General features: G+C 37.3%; 1 pseudogene; it reads right to left on the bottom strand.

Moving 5' to 3' along the window:
- Positions 1-20,211: 20,211 nt before the first annotated feature.
- Positions 20,212-21,419, bottom strand: LOC125075538 (annotated as a pseudogene).

The raw sequence follows: 21,419 nt of genomic DNA, 5'->3' as shown, positions 1-21,419 counted from the left end.
AGATTGAATGGTGCCTACACTTTTTCTTCATTAGATATGGCATCAGGTTACCACCAAATTCCAATAGACCCCGAAGGTGATAGTATTGCACGCACGGCTTTTGTCACTCCCGAGGGTCAATATGAATATTTGACCATGCCCTTTGGCTTGAGAAACGCCGCTTCGGTGTATCAACGTTGTATAAATAAAGCTCTTGGTTCCCTCAAAGATGAAGTAGCGCTTGCGTACATGGATGATGTTCTGTGTTTTGCCCAAAACATTCCTGATGGCTTAAAACGTCTTGATTTAACACTGAAAGCCCTATCAGAAGCTGGCTTCTCTTTTAATATACGCAAATGTAAATTTATGAAAAAGGAAATTGACTACTTAGGCTATGTTATAAGATCTGGTAAAATTACTCCTAATCCTAGGAAAGTGCAAGCACTTGCTAATGCACCAGCGCCCAAAACTGCTTCCCAAGTACGCCAATTCTTAGGGTTAGCCTCCTATTTTAGGAAGTTTATACCCAACTACACCCGCTTAGTCGGACCGTTGTACCCGCTCACTAAGTTAAAGGGTCCAATTAAATGGTCAGACGTCCACAATAGCATTCACAAACGAATAGTTAAAATCCTCACCACAGAACCCGTTCTAACTATATTTGATCGCGAACTTCCTATAGAATTGCACACGGATGCCAGCGCTGATGGTTACGGTGCCATTTTAATTCAAAGAAAGAACAACTTTCCTCATGTCATTTCATATTTCAGTCGCCGGACGACTGACACGGAATCGAGGTATCATTCCTATGAACTCGAGACCCTGGCAGTCGTTCGAGCGGTGGAATATTTCAGGCATTATCTGTATGGCCAACATTTTACTGTTTTCACGGACTGCAATTCTTTAAAAGCCTCTAAGTCAAAAACAGACTTAACCCCAAGAGTACATAGATGGTGGGCTTTCCTACAAGCATATGACTTCGACATTGTCCATAAGCAAGGCAGCAGCATGGAACATGCTGACTACCTTTCTCGCAATCCCCTTCCGAACCCTGAGCAGGGTACTTCCAAAAGTGAGATCAGCACGACTCAAGTGTCTAGTAAGCCTGTAAAGTTTGTAGAGTTACACCAAGGGTGGTTAGCGGTAGAACAAAAACGTGATGCATATATCCAAGATCTAGTTGCCAAGCACTTAAATAATGAATTTCCCGATTCAATCAGTCATACTTACGATGTCAGAAACGAAGTCCTATACCGCAAAATTGAACGGAACAAAATTAGTCGTTGGTTACCTATTATACCTCAGTCGCTTGTTTGGACATTAATCAACCATATCCATACTGAAATCAAACACCTGGGTGTTGATAAGACGCTTGATAAGTTGTACGAGCAGTACTGGTTTCCCCAAATGGCTAAGCAAGTACGTCTTTTCGTTGATTCTTGCATCGTATGCAAAGCGTCAAAAGGTCCTTCTGGGGCTCAACAAATTCGTCTCCACCCGATACCTAAAGTACCCTGTCCCTGGCATACTATTCACATAGATGTAACTGGGAAATTAAGTGGCAAGAGTGACAGAAAAGAATACGCTTCAGTGATAATTGATTCTTTCACCAAGTATGTCCTTCTGGAGCATACTCCATCTCTCGATGCCAGTTGTGCTATTAAAGCATTAAGAAAAGCCGTCTCCCTTTTTGGCGCTCCCAAGCGAATTGTATCAGATCAGGGAAGGTGCTACGTAAGCTCTGACTTTAAAGAATTCTGTAAAACACATGGCATAGAACTTCACCTTATCGCGAAAGGGGCTAGTAGGGCCAACGGTCAGGTAGAAAGAGTCATGCGGACTTTAAAATGTCTGCTTACTATTATAGAAAACGACCCACATAAAACTTGGCGTGATGAACTCCCTGAGGTACAATTAGCGCTTAATACCACTCGCTGTAGGGTTACGGGATATACTCCCACTGAATTAATGTTTGGCATACGTGCTCAATCTTTAGGGATATCGTCAATAACTCAAAATCCTGACGAACCAAGATTAGACCTAGACACTATCCGCAATGAAGCCTCCGTTAATATCGAAAAGGCAGCGCAAAAAGAAGTAATTAGATTTAACAAGGGCAAAGCTCAAGTAAAACCTTTCTCTCAAGGAGACTACGTTTTTGTTAAATGTAGCGAACGTAACCAGACTAAACTGCAAAGAAAGTTTAAAGGACCTTTCATTATAACTAAAATTCTGGATAACGATAGGTACGAACTGAAACATATTGATGGTTCAAATCGCGTTTTAAAATACCCCCACGAAAATTTGCGTGCTGTACCCAGAGGCTTCCAAGGGTTAGTCGATATATCCACTGTACTAAGTAATAATGAGGCCGAGACGGCGGAGCATGGTCGGGAAGATAGAAACGAAGTATCATCAGATGATGAAAGTGACACCCTTTCGGTTTCGAGCGCCCGCACCATGACTGCTAGCTCAGCAACTCTGACGGCCTCAGATATTGATGAAGCATAAATGGCTAATGTGAGTTTGAATATATTTGCATTGTCCTTAATTTGATGAGTGTGTGTGTGTGTGTGTATGTGTGTGTGTGTGTGCTTCTGCGGGTTACTATATGCTATCGATGAAAATGACTGGCTTAGCAGCCGATGTTTCTAGTGTAGCTGAGAGCAAAGCATGAAGGGGCTGGCTCGAAGGAGTCCACGTCCGGTCGATGCTTTGATAACTAGTGAAGGGACTAGCTCATAGGAGTCTAGGTCCCGGACCATTGTTGAATTGCTTGCGTATAACTAGTGTAGATGAAGGGGCTAGCTCATAGGAGTCTATGTCCGGACCATCGTTCACTCACATGTGGATAACTAGCGAAGGTGAAGGGGCTAGCTCATTGGAGTCTATGTCCGGACCATCGTTCACTCATACGTGTGTCAATCTGATTATAAATTTGTCAAAAAAGAGAGATATTAAAGGCAGTGACAATATTGACTCAGCGCAGTTGATTTTAGTCAGAGATGGACGAGCTTTACTCTGAGCTTCTTACTTCATTTCAGATGAACGCCCATAGGACGCACAGAGACGTGCGTTCGTCAGTATGGCCGTGACGGCGCATTCGTAATCCCGGAAGCCAAGTTGATTATTTTGTAATAAATTGAGGGTAGTTTTAGCGCCTTAGCAAAGCGAATGTTACTGACAGCTCGGTTAGAGGACATCTCGCTTGACGGAACTCGGGTGACTGGCGGCATTGTGCTCGGGTCGGTGAAAGAGTCCGGTCATATTCGGCGCATGCGCCACGTTGTCCGCGGAACGTCTAGTGATTTCAGTTAATATCAAGTTTGAACTGTATAATTGAACTTGGATATCAGTGCTTAGTTAATTGTAGTGAGTTAATTAAATTGTGAAGTGTGTTAAATCAACTATTTGAATTATAACGTCGATTATTACATTAAGTGTTAATTATTTTCTCCTCGCCCGTTAATCCACGCCACTATGGAGCAAAGAAATAATTCTGATATGGGCCAAGTTCCTATATATTCAATAATATGCATACGTACATATATCAATAAATAAATACATACATACATACATACATACATACATGCATACATGCATACATGCATACATGCATACATGCATACATGCATACATGCATACATGCATACATGCATACATGCATACATGCATACATGCATACATGCATACATGCATACATGCATACATGCATACATGCATACATGCATACATGCATACATGCATACATGCATACATGCATACATGCATACATGCATACATGCATACATGCATACATGCATACATGCATACATGCATACATGCATACATGCATACATGCATACATGCATACATGCATACATGCATACATGCATACATGCATACATGCATACATGCATACATGCATACATGCATACATGCATACATGCATACATGCATACATGCATACATGCATACATGCATACATGCATACATGCATACATGCATACATGCATACATGCATACATGCATACATGCATACATGCATACATGCATACATGCATGCATGCATGCATAAATGACGTTATTAAATATTTGTCATAATCATGTCGTCATCATTACTGTGATGAGAGATATAAGTTCTTAACAGAGTTTTTAAATGTAAGGATTTTGACAGTCGAATGCTCAATGGCAAGTCGTTCCAAAGAGTTATAGCCTGAACAGTGAACGACTGGCTGTAAAATTTGGTGTTATGAGCAGGCATTTTCAGTACGAGCCTACGTGTTGGTCGAATTCTAGACTGGTCTCCTAAAAATTCAAATTTCTCCTTCAGATAATGAGGAGCATTTGGATTAAATAACACACAGTACAGAAGAGAAAGAGTATGCAGGTTCCGGCGACGGCGTATAGGAAGCCACTTGAGCTTTGAACGAAACTCTGAAACGTAGTCATACTTTCGGAGACCGAAAATAAACCGAATAGCTAGATTTTGTAATCGCTCAAGATAATTAAGTTGGTCCTCGGTTAGATTAAGATAGCTTGCGTCCGCGTAATCGAGTATTGAAAGAAGGAGAGAGTTTGCAAGCATAGTTTTGGTAGGAATTGGCAGTACATTTTGAAGTCGTCGCAAAGAACTTAAGGAGGCGTATGTTTTTTTTCCAATTTGCTTTAAATGCTCCGACCAGGAGAGAGTACTATCAAGCTGTATGCCAAGGTCTCTAACAGTGGAGCAGTAGGACAAGTTAGTACCATTGTACACAACCCGTGGTATCTCCGCCTAATCAACCCTTGCCATCATGGCTGAACTGCCAACAACAATGACCTGTGACTTTGCAGGATTGATGTTAAGCCCATACCGTTGACTCCATTTATGAATAGCCAACAAATCATTGTTGATGGCAGCGACAGCATCAGATAATCTATCAAGGGTTGAGTGTCGGTAAATTTGGATATCGTCTGCATACATATGGTAGAGAGAAGAGATGACATGAGTAATTGAATTAATGAAGATTGAGAAAAGTAACGGAGACAACACGCCACCTTGAGGTACCCCAGCGCGGACTTCGCGCCATGACGAGTATGTTTCGTCCACACGAACTCGCTGTCTTCGGCCACTGAGGTAACTTTGAAGCCAGTCTTTTACGGATGGAGATATGTTAAAAGAACATAACATACTCAACAAGATGTCATGGTCAACGCAATTAAATGCGTTACTAAAATCAAGAAGCACTAAGATTGTGAGTTGTTTGGAATCCATGGCCAATCGAATATCGTCTGTGACTTTAACTAAAGCTGTAGCCGTACTATGACCTGCACGGAAACCTGATTGGAGAGGGTTGAGAAGGGAATGCTCATTAAGGAAAATATTTAGTTGGTGTGAGACGAGCTTTTCAAGGACCTTGGATAGGAAAGGAAGAATTGAAATGGGACGGAAATCAGAAGCTGTTAAGGGATTACCTTTTTTAGGGATGGGGATAATTTGCGCATCCTTCCATGTATCAGGAAACTTGCTGCAGGTAAGGGAAAAATTTAGGATATAGGTCAAAATGGGAATCACAATGTCGAGGATGGGAATGATCATATTACGGCTGATACAGTCTGTGCCAACAGCATTCGAGGATATAGACATAATGTTCTTTTTAACATCACATTCGGTAAAAGACGTGAAGCTAAACGGAGGAAAGGTAGGAGTTGGGTAATTAGAAATAATATTTAATGTGTTTGTTTTATCGCCACTATTAAGTGAGTTTGAAGATGAGAAGTGTTGGCTCAAAAGTTCAATATCTAAATTAACAGGAGTATTATGAGAAGATTTACCAACTCCGAGTGATTCGAGAAATTTCCATGTTTTCGCTGTGTCGCCGTTTTCGACAGATTGATATATATGGCGTCGTTGTGCATCTCTACGAGATGTATTGCAACGATTTCGCGCTTTGTTATACTTCTCCCTGTTAGAGTCGGAGTCATTTAACTTAAATTTGTACTTGGCCTGATTCTTTTGTTTTATAAGATATTTTATTTGGTCCGTCCGAATTGAGCAGATGGGGTTGACAAACTAAGTATGGTGAACGAGATGTGGGATCTTAAATAGATCGCCACCCCACCCCCTTGCTTACCAATGCGGTCGTTGCGAATAAGTCTAAAACCTGGTAATGCGTAAGACGTAGACGGTAGACATGGCTGCAGCCATGTCTCAGATATAAGTATGGCGTGAATATTATGGGAATCAAATGACGCAAGCATATCAGAATAATGAGCCGGTATACTTTGAGCATTAATATGGATGATATTAAAATTTTTCAAGCAATCTGAGAAATAAGAATCTATGGCGACATTAAGTGGAGGAGGAGATGTACTGTGGTAACTATCATCACTCGACGAATCGTCGGACGACGACAAAGACAAAAAATAATCACTATCAATACTAATATTAGACGACATAACAAATATATATGGACTATAATTATATATAAAATATTATTATAATAATAATAATAAAAAAAAATTAATAAATAAAATAATCAAAATAAAATAAAAAAAAAATCTAATAAAAAAATAAACAAAATACACAATTATAATATTAAAGTGCAATCACCAACAATCTTCTAACCCACCTTCTAACGCTACATGAAATAACAAGAGAAAAATGAATAAACTATGACAAAACAAAGTTATAGTTACAACTTAAACAACAGATAAAAAAAAAACACTATAACAAAAATACAAGTAATCAAAAACACAGAGAAAAAAAAGAACATAACAAAAAATAAAGAAAATTAAAATAATTTCTAGTAAAAATTTAAATTAAGAAAAAGTTATCAACATAAATGCCTGCATAGCAAAGTTACAAAAGGGTTTGAACGGAATCTTTAGACTTAGACTAACAATTTCCGAACGCAACATAAAAAAAAAAAAAACTTATATGTAATCTGTTAGGTGTCAAATGTCAATTACAATATAACTTATTGTGCAATATTATGAAGTTATCTTTGTTATTGTTAGTTAAAAGTGGGTAAAAGTAAACTAAGTCAATGTATGAAAAGTGACATAAAATTAATTCATGTAAACAAAGACGCGAATACATACTGAGGCGGACGATCAATGCTCAAAACTTTACGTTAGTTATTTCACAGTCCTCTTAAGCCTAGGATTAATGCCTTTGGATGGTTTGGGGGCTTCCTCGGCATCAGGTGACGTCTGTGGGACTGAGGAATCGCTCTCAGCACTCCGAATAGCTTGCAATTCCGCCATGGTGGTAATACGATGCCGCGAGCCATCCGGAGACAAGACTATAATGAACCCGTCTCTGGTCCAACAATTTGCAACCCCAAACCTCTGTCTTGCGGCCAGGAATGTTTTGTCGCGGCCCTTTGTGAGAAATTCGGACATGGTTATTCCGGAGCCTTTCAAACTGGACTTGGTGGACCAGATCTTTGACAGAATGGTCTTTAAATTTTATCAATACTGGACGGGGCTTCTTCGTAACCATATGCCCTAAACGATGACAATGTCTAAAGGAGGGGGAGTAAAAAATTATTGACGCACCTGATAAAATTAAAATGACATGGAAAATTATTAATTGTGAAACTGGAAGAGTCAAAAATAACATCTCCGACTTTAGCTTATCTATTGACAACAATTTATTTTCCTCAGATCGGGATGTTGCAACTGTTTTTGAAAAAAGTTTTGCTGACATTCCATTTTCGACAACTAACTCATTAATTTCCTCTTCTACCGTTGCTGAATCATTATTAAAAAACCATGTGGAAGAATGTAATATTAGCTTTAAATTTAATACAGTAAGTGTAAGTGATGTAATAAGTTCCTTCAGATCACTAGATATTAAGAAAACGGCCGATCTGTGGGGGATCTCTGTCAAGGTAGTCAATTCAATTATTGATGTAATCGCACCCTACTTTGTCACTATATTTAATAAATGTGTCCTTAGTGGCGTGTTTCCTGACCTCATGAAACATGGTAGAGTATTACCAATATTTAAGTCAGGTAGTACATCAGACCCCAACAACTATAGGCCCGTCTCTGTACTACCAACTCTTAGCAAGACCTTTGAAAAGTTATTACTAAATCATATGCTAGTACATTTTAACAATAACAAGTTGCTACACAAGAAACAATTTGGATTTACAAGGGGTCGCTCGACAACTGACGCTGGTGTTGAGCTCGTTAAAAATATTTACAGGGCCTGGGAGGAGTCACAGGATGCCTTAGGTATATTTTGTGATTTATCTAAGGCCTTTGATTGTGTGCAACACGAAATTTTGGTCAGGAAGCTACGTCATTATGGAATTAGGGACACTGCACTCAGTCTTCTGATATCGTATCTGAGCAATCGGATTCAGAGGGTTGATGTAAATGGAAAGAGATCTCCCGGGTCTCCAGTTACTGTGGGGGTCCCTCAAGGATCAATTCTTGGACCATTTCTCTTCCTTATTTATATAAATGACCTGCCACATCTCCTAGGTGATAAACTCGAGATAGTATTGTTTGCTGATGATACTTCTTTAATTTTTAAAATAAAAAGACGTGTTTTAATATATGACGATGTGAACAATACTCTCTCTGAAATAGTAAATTGGTTTAGTGTTAATAATTTAATGTTAAATAGTAAAAAGACAAAATGTATTAAATTCACTAGTCCCAATGTAAGATGTGTCAAAACGAGTGTACGTTTAAACGGGGAAGCATTAGATGTTTTAGAATCAACAGAGATCCTTGGTATGACAATAGACTCTAAGCTCCAATGGGGCCCCCATATAAATAAATTGGCGAATAGACTCAGCTCTGCGGCCTATGCGGTAAAAAAAATTAGACTTTTGACTGATGTGGATACGGCTCGACTTGTGTACTTCAGTTTTTTCCATAGTATAATGTAGTATGGCATCCTACTCTGGGGTAATGCAGCTGACATTAATACTATTTTTGTACTGCAGAAGAGGGCTATTCGTGCAATTTATAACCTGGCCCCAAAAGATTCGTTAAGAGATAAATTTAAAGAAATTAAAATAATGACTGTCGCTTCTCAATTTGTTTTTGATAATGTTATGTATGTACACAAAAACATAAATGATTTTCCCAGAAATTGTGACGTACATTCTATTAACACTAGGAACAAGAATAAACTTGTTACTCCAAGTACCCGATTACACAGGGTTAGTAACTCTTTTTTGGGGCAATGTATACGTTTTTACAACAGGATCCCAGAAAACGTTCAAAATTATTCAATTATAAAATTCAAAAGAATCGTTAAAGAGCGTTTGTGTGTTAAAGGATATTACAACACTAATGACTTTTTAGTTGACTGCACACTTTGGGAATGAAATGATCGCCTCCAGGCTGTTTCAAATAACTAAAATTGTACATGGAAAAAGGTTAAAAAAAAAAAAAGTATATACCGCTGAGTTTCTTTCGCCGGTTCTTCTCAGGTCCGAGGTGCTAAATTCCGAACCGGTGGTAGATTTTTGACAATCAATAAGCAAGTGTAAACACTTCTATATTGAATAAAGATTTTTGACTTAGATTTTCGCGATTATTACACATTGAAATAAAACTAGTTTTTTAACGGATTTAATCGCGTATATTAATTACAGTCTGCCCGTGACCACGAACACTGCAAAGTGCTCGAAACGTCGGGATGTTAAAATAATTAATATACGCGATTAAATCCGTTAAAAACTAGTTTTATTTCAAAGATTTTTGACTTTTTGACTTTGAATTTGGCTAATATTTGGAATATTCAGATGTTCAGCTAAAGTTTTTGAGGCACGCACAGCGACATTCTCTTTAGAATCTTCAGCAATTCCATGCACCAGAATAATTTTCTTCCTAGAATGCATTTCTAATTGGTCATATTGCCTTGATAAGAATTCGACTTGTAGTTGTAAATTTTCTAAGGCTGTCAGAACAAATGACAGAAATATATTGAACTGACTGTTAATATTCGATGTGGGGCTCGTTGCTGGGACGGAGGTCTTTAATTCTTTTTGGAATTCAGACATTTTTGTATTAAATAGTGCAGTGAGTTCTTCTATTGTGTTCTTGATAGACTCCATAGTTATAGATATGTATAAGAGGAGTAAATATTTTAGCTTACTTTGTTGTATATAGTTAAGTCGCAGTTGTTATTTGATATTGCAGTAGCTGGCAGTTGGTAAGTGGTCACATATACATATAAAGTTTAGATTTTAAAACTGATTTTATATTTTATTTATCAATAAATTAAGAGCATTAAAATTTACGGCTTTGTTATTCCACGCCTACCCGCCGAAAAAAAAAATATATATATCCTATGCCGATGAAGATTTTAAGCGAATAGAAATAAGAAAATATAATACAAGACAACAGAAAATTGTATTCGCTATTCTAGAAAGTCTGGAAAAAGCTTATTCTGCAAAATTGCCAGTCAGTGAGAAAAAAAAAGCAGGATATTTTAAAGCTAATTGAAAAACGGAATATTCAGCAAATCTACTATGATTTCTACAAATCTTTGTAATACATAATGTGACATATAATAAAATATAGTACACAAATCAACTGTGGCGCCTCACTCGCTCTTCGATCTGTCATCGGGAGCGGGTAGACGTTCTCTTGAGTTGTGTATCTACTTACTGATAATTTGGTGGTTTTATTTATAATCTCTGTGATGTCCTTTATTTATATCTCGAGATTATTCAATCATAAAATTCAAATTCAAGATATTTTATAATATGTCACATCTCTTCCTTTTTATATGTTAAATAATTATTTTAATCACAAGTTATTTTAAATTTAAATACAATTATTTAGAAACAATAAAACAATATTTTTCATTTAAATCTATCTATTATTAACTAAACATCTTTATCAGAATTTTCTTCATTATCAATTACTTTCCATTGACCTTCTACTTTCTTGAGGTGAACGATATTTCTCCTATATTCCTGGCCTGTTTCGTCATTCCTGACATTTATGTCGCTTCCCTCGGCACTGACAACAGTATGTGGTGTCGGATTAAATTCAGAGGCTAATTTATTTTCTTTTATTACATTCTTTACATAGACTTTCTCGCCAACTTCTAATTCTCTTTCGGTAGCTTTCCTCTTCCTGTCTTCATTTAATTTATTTTTCTCTTTTTTTTCCTTATCTCGGTCTCTTATTTCAGAATCATCATATTTATTTTCAAGGTCAGTTAAAAAAGGTAACTTGTCTCTGAACTGTCTTCCGTAGAACAATTCGGACGGGCTTTTTCCTGTGGAAGGGTGAGATGTGCTGTTATACATCATTAAGTAACTTAATAAATCATCTTTCCAATCAGATTTTTCACATTGACTGATCCTCCGTCGCTTAAGTATATCCCTGTTTTGCCTCTCTACCTCCCCGTTTTGCTGTGGCCAGTAAGGAATTGTATTGAAAAGTGTTATGCCTTGTTCAGTGCAGAATTTTTTAAAATCCTGGCTACAGAACTGTTTTCCATTATCGGCTGTTATACTAGCAGGATTTCCTGTTCGTGCGAATTTTTTTTTTAAGACTTTTATTGTGTCATGAGCGGAAATAGATTTCATAGGTTCAATCTCTTTGTGTCGGCTGTAATAGTCAATAATTTCTAAAAGATAATCCCCACTAGGCAGTGGACCTAAAAAATCAATAGCCGTATCTACCCAAGCTTGCGAAGGAAGTTCACGCCTTTTCATTGGCATTGGTGGGTTTGGGGCTATGACTAATGTACATCCTCTGCAGTTTTTTACAGTACTTTCGACGTCTTTGTCAATCTTTGGCCACAATTAACAATACCAGGGTGGCCTTCGTGGGCTGCTGCTAATACTTGTTTTCTCAGCGTAGTTGGTATAACAATTTTGTTCCCTCTTAATAAAATGCCATCATGTAACCAGAGTTCATGTTGAAATAGCTTATAATGATTTATTGAAACATCCCACGTGTTTTTTATCAAAGCGTCCTTAATCAATTTAAACTCTTTGTCATCATTCGATGCTTCAACTATTGATTTAAGAGATAATGCTGTGGGTCGCGCATGTTGAACAATTTGGTTAACATGATGTTCGTCTTCAAAAGAACTTGTTTGCGTCTCGTTAGTACTATTTTTACACAGACGGGATATTGGGTCAGCTACATTGGATTTTCCCGGCTTGTAAATCACTTTATAATCATACGATTGTAACCGAAGGACCCATCGCTCAATCCTAGCACAAGGTTTTGATCGCGTGCCAAATATGACTTCTAAAGGCTTATGGTCTGTGACTAGTTCAAATTTTTTCCGTACATGTGAAATGTGAAAGTGTTCTATCGCCCAAACTAAAGCTAATGCTTCTTTCTCAGTCTGACAATATCGTTTTTCGACATTTGTCAGACTCTTACTTCCAAAAGCAATAATACGAGGTTCTTTGTTATCATACTGAATTAGTACAGCCCCTAAACCTACAGGACTTGCATCAGCCATAACTTGGGTACGGTTTTTCGGATCATAATAACCTAGGGTAGAAATCTTAGAGAGGCAGTATTTTAATTTCTCAAAAGCCTTTTCTTGGTCTTGTTGCCAAAATGCCGTGATATTGGCATTTTTATGAACTTTTTCGCGTAATAATTGCCGAATAGGTTCTGTTAAGGTTGACAGATTGGGGATCCACTTTCCCACAAAGTTAATTAATCCCAGGAAACTCTGGATTTCTTCGATGGTTTCCGGTGGTCTAAATGTCTCAATTGTTTTAATGTTCTTGTCAAGTGGTTTAATGCCTGATGACGAAAATTTGTGACCCAGGAACTGTATAGTTTTTGCATTAAAAACACATTTTTTTGTATTTAATAAGACATTGTTGTATTTTAGCACTGACAATACTTTTTTGAGCCGGGTATCATGCTCATTTTCATCACACCCAAAAACAACGATGTCATCTATAAAATTTACAACTCCTTCACATGGCAATAATATTTTTTCCATAATTTTTTGGAAGTGCTCTGGTGCGCAGGATAATCCAAACATTAATCTCTTATACCGGTAAAACCCTTTGCTAGTTATAAAAGTTGTAATTTCTCTACTATTTTCTTTAAGCTCCACGTGGTGAAAAGCATTTTTTATATCTAATTTTGAAAACAGTTTTGATTTACCAAATTTAGGAATTAATTGTTCTATCGTGGGCAGGGGATGATTTTCCCTGATGATAGCTTTATTGGCAAGTCGCATATCCAGGCAAATACGAATATCATTATCAGGTTTTAGAACCGGTACCATCGGAGAAACCCAAGAGGATGGTTTGTTTACAGGTTCAATTATGTCCATTTCTACCAGTTCATCGATTTTTTTATTTATCTTAGATTCCAAAGGAATAAGAACTCGTCTATAAGGTTGGCAAACTGGAGGAACCGTTTTATCTATAGTAATTTCTAATTGGACATCTTTGAACCTGGGAAATTGTTTTTGTTCAATTGAATTTACATCAAAACCTAATTTTAACAAGTTAAGGGAGACAGCAGTTTCTTTACCCAAAAGATTTTTAAAACCATTTATTATAATATAAAATTTAGCAGTTATTGATTTAGAACACACTTTTATTTGTGCATCAAATAAGCCTAGCACTTTTAGTGGTTCTTTAGCACCGTAGGCTAGAAACGTTTTGTCTGAATATTTTTGTGGATTAGAAACTGTAACATTCGACTTTTTCATGTACTCCCAAGTTGTATCGTTTATTATATTAGATTTACTACCAGAATCTATGAGCATTTTGATATTTACCCCTCCTACCTGACAGTCTACGGTTCCATCATCATCGATGTGAAATATGTAGTCTATTGACGTAGGTTCTTTATTTTTGGGTGTATCTTGTTTGTACTTTTTAACTATATTGTTGTCATTTGACCGGAGATTAGTATTTTTTCTTTTATTGGCCCTTGTTCTACAGTGCTTCTGAAAGTGATCTTTGAAACCACACTTCAAACAATTAATATTAATTGCAGGGCAGGAACTATTATCACTTTTGTGGTTTTTACTACCACATCGGCTACAGCTTAGATCAATGTCTTTTTTCATGTAACGTTTGTTTAATTTAGTATCTATTTTATTAATACTGGAAGTAGTGTTTTGTCTATCGTGGAACTCATTTAATTGTCTTTCTACAGTTTCTAAAGAATTTGCTTCTGTAATTGTTTTTTCTATTGTTGCCGTGTCACCAAGTATCAAAATATTCTTTCTTAGTTTGGTGGAGCTACACTTTTCTACTATTTGATCTATAAGATTTTCATCCTCGTTAGCAAAGTTGCATTTTGAGCTTTGTTAAGACGTTAAGCGAATCAATAATTTTTCGAATTTTTCGTCTGGTTCTTGTTTCATTAAACGAAATATATGCCTTTCAAACAAATAACTTTGCTTTGGGGAAAAGTAATCGTCTAACTTTTTTACTGCAATGTCATAACCGTCAGTCGTGTCAGTAACATGAGCTCCAGGTATGTTAAAATATATATCTTGTAATGACATGCCTCCGGAATGTAATAGAATTGCACGTTTTTTATTTTGATCATTTGTGTTTGTAGCTACAAAGTATATTTCTAATGCACGTTTCCATCTCTCCCAACGCGAGCCTAAGGAGGTTGGATCACCTTCACAATCGAATGGTTCTATTGTCGGGACTTGTGTTAGGGACATGTTGGACGATCTGCAAGTAAGGTCAAAAGAAAACCCCTTAACAACAACATATTAACGTAGTGCAAAATGTCAAGCTTTCTAGTATTATATTATTATTTTTATATACTAGTCAGTATTAAGTAAATAACAGTTTTTTTTTATTATTAAGTTATATATCACTATTGTCTACTTTAATCACTATGATAAACGATAAATTTTATTTCGTTTGTATTATTATTATTTTTTTTTTTTTGACAACAACAATTATTTTTAACTTGAAACCGTTATCTCATTATATTTAATTCACATGGTTTTAAAACATGCAGTTAGTGTATAACGATAGACATATGTATAAAGAATATATTATTTATCCTTATCGGGTCTTTTACTTTCGTTTTGTATAATAACAAGATAGTTATTCAACTTCAAACTTGATTAGCATTTTGTTAAATCAGGTACTTATTGAAATATATTCATTGAAACATTTGATTATTTGATCGAATTATATATTCGATAGGTATTTGTGAATAAATTGGTCAACGATACATATAGGTTGTAGTAATTACAGTTAAGTATTTTCAAAAAACGTATTTGCTAGTGTATTATTACTACGGTTCTTTTGAATGTAAATAATATGAAAAGAAATAGATTCAAACATTCAATACTCACGAGAGCATTATTTAATAATGTTTACATTTCAATTAGAAGAAATCATATTACGCATACTAATTTTGTTTATACGACTTTGACGTATTTTCAACAAGTGGTTATATCGGTAATTAACATATAATAACTTATTCATGCATCTACGCAGCGTAAAAATCAAACCCTATGTAAATAATAAGTATGTTCCTTTCCCAAAACTTTGTGAAATTTTAAACTTTTGTTGGCCGGTATTCTATTTACAAGTACATAATTTGAGTGATAATAATTTACTTACTGCGCTTTTACTCGTCGCCAATGTGATGTCCTTTATTTATATCTCGAGATTGTGACATATAATAAAATATACACAAATCAACTGTGGCGCCTCACTCGCACTTCAATCTGTCATCGGGAGCGGGTAGACGTTCTCTTGAGTTGTGTATCTACTTACTGATAATTTGGTGGTTTTATTTATAATCTCGAGATATAAATAAACATCACACATAATATAGATTATTTTATATTTTTATGATAACTTTTAACTGATTTTGAGACTTAAGAAGAAGAGCTTATGGTAATTTTATATAATATTAATAAGTATAATAATAACTTATAAGTCTGATAGTTTGAAAAAAATATGATGACAAAAGAGGTATTCTCTGGCTCAAGTATTATTTATACTAATATTAATTTAGCTAATAGTAATTTAACCTTGGATAAATTCCTAAATTTTAAAATTAGAAATAATCAAAACAATAATAATAGTAAACTTGTAAACCTGGTGCACCAAAACATTCAAGGAATGACAGGAAAAGATTTAGAAATTGAGTTATTCATAAACAGTAATGCCATTGATATTTTATGTATAACAGAACATTGGCTTGTAAATTATCAGTTTATGCTTAACTTCAGTGGTCACAGATGGCTAGTATGTTCAGTAGAAAAAAAGCTATACGTGGTGGCTCATTAATACTTATTAACAAAAATCTAAATTTTAAAGAACGTAAGGATGTTGTGAGCCTTTCTATTGAGCAGACTATTGAAATAGCCTGTGCAGAGCTTGAGCATGTCATTGTAATATGCGTATGCAGACCTCCTAGTGGGTTATATGAAGCATTTGAGAAAATATTGGAAAGTGCATTATTGAAATTATCTGGATCAAGTAAATATATTTTTATTTGACTTCAACATAAATTTATTAGAAAACTATAGCACTAGTATTACATTCAGATCATTATTATATTCATATAACCTCATTAACTTATTCTTAGAGCCAACTAGAATCACTGAATCCACTGCAACGAGTATTGACAACATATTTACCAACTGTGTACATAATCATAAATGTATTATAAATATGTTAAGTTCTGATCATTGTGGACAGTTGGCTTCATTTAATTCGCAAATAAAAAATAATGCTAAGGATTTAAAACAGACATTTGTTCCAATCAAATTGTATCGAATTGAGAAGTTCAGAAGTAATATCATGGCAAAGCTCTCATATTTACAATTAAATGATAATTCTAATGAGCTTTATAACAATTTTTTTAAATTAATTAAAACAGAATTTAATGCCATATTTACTTCCAAGACAGTCAATTCTAGGAATTTTCTTAAATTTAGTGATTGGGTGACTGTCGAAATTCACAAGAGTAGGCAGAGGCTTGTCACTATATTTAATAAATGTGTCCTTAGTGGCGTGATTCCTGACCTCATGAAACATGGTAGAGTACTACCAATATTTAAGTCAGGTAGTACATCAGACCCCAACAACTATAGGCCCATCTCTGTACTACCAACTCTTAGCAAGATATTTGAAAAGTTATTACTAAATCAAATGCTAGTACATTTTAACAATAACAAGCTGCTACATAAGAAACAATTTGGATTTACAAGGGGTCGCTCGACAACTGACGCTGGTGTTGAGCTCGTTAAAAATATTTACAAGGCCTGGGAGGAGTCACAGGATGCCTTAGGGATATTTTGTGATTTATCTAAGGCCTTTGATTGTGTGCAACACGAAATTTTGGTCAGGAAACTACGTCATTATGGAATTAGGGACACTGCACTCAGTCTTCTGATATCGTATCTGAGCAATCGGATTCAGAGGGTTGATGTAAATGGAAAGAGATCTCCCGGGTCTCCGGTTACTGTGGGGGTCCCTCAAGGATCAATTCTTGGACCATTTCTCTTCCTTGTTTATATAAATGACCTGCCACATCTCCTAGGTGATAAACTCGAGATAGTATTGTTTGCTGATGATACTTCTTTAATTTTTAAAATAAAAAGACGTCTTTCAATATATGACGATGTGAACAATACTCTTTCTGAAATAGTAAATTGGTTTAGTGTTAATAATTTAATGTTAAATAGTAAAAAGACAAAATGTATTAAATTCACTAGTTCCAATGTAAGATGTGTCAAAACGAGTGTACGTTTAAACGGGGAAGCATTAGATGTTTTAGAATCAACAGAGATCCTTGGTACGACAATAGACTCTAAGCTCCAATGGGGCCCCCATATAAATAAATTGGCGAATAGACTCAGCTCTGCAGCCTATGCGGTAAAAAAAAAATGACTTTTGACTGATGTGGATACGGCTCGCCTTGTGTACTTTATTTATTTCCACAGTAGAATGTCATATGGCATCCTACTCTAGGGTAATGCAGCTGACATTAATACTATTTTTGTACTGCAGAATTTCGAATATTCGTGCAATTTATAACCTGGGCCTGGGGTTAGTAACTCTATTTTGGGGCAATGTATACGTTTTTACAACGGGATCCCAGAAAACGTTCAAAATAATTCAATTATAAAATTCAAAAGAACCGTTAAAGAGCGTTTGTGTGCTAAAGGATATTACGACACTAATGACTTTTTAGTTGATTGCACACCTTGGGAATGAAATGATCGCCTCCAGGCTGTTTCAAATAACTAAAATATAATTATTATTTTATATGTAAAATGGAAAAAAAAAATATCCCGCTGAGTTTCTTTCGCCGGTTCTTCTCAGGTCCGAGGTGTTAAATTCCGAACCGGTGGTAGATTTTTGAATAAAGATTTTTGACTTCGACTTTGAGTCCTGTTTGAAACTGAGAGTTTAAGACTGCTGATACAGGCCTTTTCCAAAAAATGCCAAATATCCTGGTTCTCCACCTTCCGTTTCCAATCGGGTCTTTCGAAATACGTGATCAGCCAAACAGCCTCTTCAGTCTGCTACTAATGCAAGTAACGTCATTAGCTCCGGTTCTTCTCCAGGATTAAGATCCAAAGTGGCGCTGAAGCGGCGAGAACTCTGGAGTGCTCTAGCAACGTGACGCAACCGTCGACGCTTTGAAAGATACGCGTGCAAACGCGTTGACGGAGACATCCACCACACATACTAATTGTAAACCCTTGTTTTAAAATTTCTCGACCAATCATTACGTCATATTTCAAACAATCATCGGGTAACACATGAAATAAAATCGATAAGAGACTACCATTAATCAACACGTCACAAAGAATTTGTTCAATACAATCTACATTAGCATAACCTATACCCTGTATACGAATAGTCGCGAATGTACGTTCCCCTATGAAGTTACGGCTTACAGTTTGTTTATCTAGAGAGCATTCGCACCAGAATCAAAATAAAAATAATACGACTCACCGGATTGTTGTAATGTTCCACAAACGCCTGCCATCGTACAGACATCCACGCGTCGCTTCGCTACAGCGCCGCCTCCGCTGCTATCGGCCCTCCAAGGTCGAGCTGCCCGCGCCCGCGTTGCCACGATGACAGTTGGACGCTATGTGACCGCTTACACCGCAACGAAAACAAATCACTTGTTTACTGGTACCAGGTGTCACCGTCGATGTCACTTGTCCTTTATTTTCGAAAGGCACAGTTGGTTTAATGATTTTAGAACGACAGTCAACCGCTTTATGTCCTGGTTTACCACAACTATGACACTTAAATGTAGCACTAGCACTATGCGACTTGAAACGTTTCACATCCGACCCGTCCGTTCACTTGCCTTTACTTCTTGGAGTAATTTGTTACGTGTGGTAATTTCGCTTGTAAACACTAAGCGATACAGACGCGAATCGAACTGGGCGATATGAGCCAGCACATATGACGTAGCGATTTCCTCGTGACTTAAATCCTTCCACCTAGTCAACAGCGAGGTCATCAAGCGGCTTGCATATGCTGCGAGACACTCCCCATCCCTCGGCTTGCCGTTATTCACACCGATAAGCGTCGCAGCAAGTGTTTCCGTGGCATCGTAACGTGCGAGAAACAGGTCACGGAAGTGTTGCCAAGTCATACCCGCATGGGAGATTCGTGACAGCCACGACGAGGCGGTGCCCTTCAGTGTCTTACTGAGAGCTATGATAAGCGATGCACCTTCCAGAGGACGTTCATTAACGCAGATGTCAATCGTAGCACACCAGGCACGTGGAACAGCATCTGGTTGTTCTGGATTGAACTCCGGCAGAGATATATTGGGTGTCGATACTTGTGTTCGAATAGCCTCAATCAGTTGCACCATATTTTTCTGCTGAATCTCGAACATCGTGCGCCAGTGAGAATCAGATTCCACTTCTGATATCGGCGGCAGCGATGGCTGAGCGGTAGAATTGTCCTTTTCTGTGTTCGGTGGTACGGGGTCCATCACGATGAATTAAAATAACACGTGGTATAGCGACAGAAGTTTTATTACGGATTTACAACTTGGTTCTTAAGTAAGTAAACCGACAGTTTCGCCTTGGAGGTGTAGGCTGATCAGTTACTCAAACGCAAGTGTCATTATCCAGCCCCCACACTCTCCAACACGACTCTGTCCACGTGACTTTAACATTCCATGACGTCATCGCGTTTATCAACTACTATAATAATCAAATAAGCTTCTTTTAATGAAAATGATTGGCTTTCCACGACATATATATTTTTTATTTTTTGTTTTTATGTCGTCTCAAGATAGTATACATAGTGATATTTATTTATCCTTATCTTCTGATGAATCGTCTAGTGATGATAGCTTACTCAGTTCACCTTCTCCTTCACTAAATGTCACCCTCGAATCACATTTTTCGAACTTCGTGAAAAAATTTAATGTCATCCACATCAATGCACAAAGTGTTCCGGCTCATTATCCAGATCTGCTTGCATCATTTGAGACCCGTAATATTCATGCCATACTGATCACATCTTATTCGTTGCCCGGTTTCCAACTGATTCATAATGACCGTAGTGGGAGGAGAGGTGGGGGGGTTGCGATCTACTTACGTTCATATATTCCTTACAGTCCTTAGTTTGTCTGCCCAACCACCGCCTCACGATGCGGCCGAACATCTACTTATTGAAGTAAGTCTTTCCTGCTCTAAGCTTCTTCTAGGTGTATTCTACAATCCCTCTTCTATGTCTAATCACTCTCCTGACTTTTTTTTTATGTCAGAGGTGGCAAACGAGCAGGAGGCTCACCTGATGGAAAGTGACTACCACCGCCCATGGACATCTGGGCTTGCAGGTGAGTTGCTGGCCTTTCAGGAAAGAGTACGTTCTTTTCTTGAAAAATCCCAAGTCATATCGGTTCGGAAAAACCGCCGACGAAAGTTGGTTCCACAGAGTGGTTGTGCGAGGCAGACAATGTCTTAAAAATCGCGCTGTTGTGGATTTTTGGACATCTAGGTGGTGCGGGTGATATTTGGAGTTTTGACGAGATGTCCAAAGGTGAAATTCAGCAGCCGGGATTAATCCAAATAATTCCTCGGAACATTCCCCGTGATAAATTCTGTAGAAGATGCAGAGCGATCCAACATCTTTACGCAAAGCCAAAGGATCAAACAGATCGGAAAGGGCTTGATCGTCGATTATTTGAGCCGTTCTACGTTGGATACGGTCAAATGGAAGGAGCTGATACTGGGGAGCACCCGCCCAGAGGTGAGAGCAGTATTCCATGTGAGGCCGAATTTGCGCCTTGTATAGTCTTAGACGATGGGCCGACGTGAAATACTGTCTTGCCTTGCTGAGCACACAGAGCTTATTTGATGCCAATTTGGCTTTGCCTTCCCATTGACCGCGGAATTGAACGAGGCTCGAAACATCGACGCCAAGTATTCTGATACTAGCTGTGGCGGCTAACGGAATGTCCTCGAATCGTGGAGATACGACAAATGGTGTTTTTTTTTTTCAAGCAGTTAACGC

The sequence above is a fragment of the Vanessa atalanta genome, chromosome W (genome assembly GCF_905147765.1).
Source record: "Vanessa atalanta chromosome W, ilVanAtal1.2, whole genome shotgun sequence".
In the NCBI taxonomy this organism is placed as follows: Eukaryota; Metazoa; Arthropoda; class Insecta; order Lepidoptera; family Nymphalidae; genus Vanessa; species Vanessa atalanta.
The sequence above is the reverse complement of the archived record's forward strand: the minus strand, read 5'-3'. Positions and strand labels throughout refer to the sequence as shown.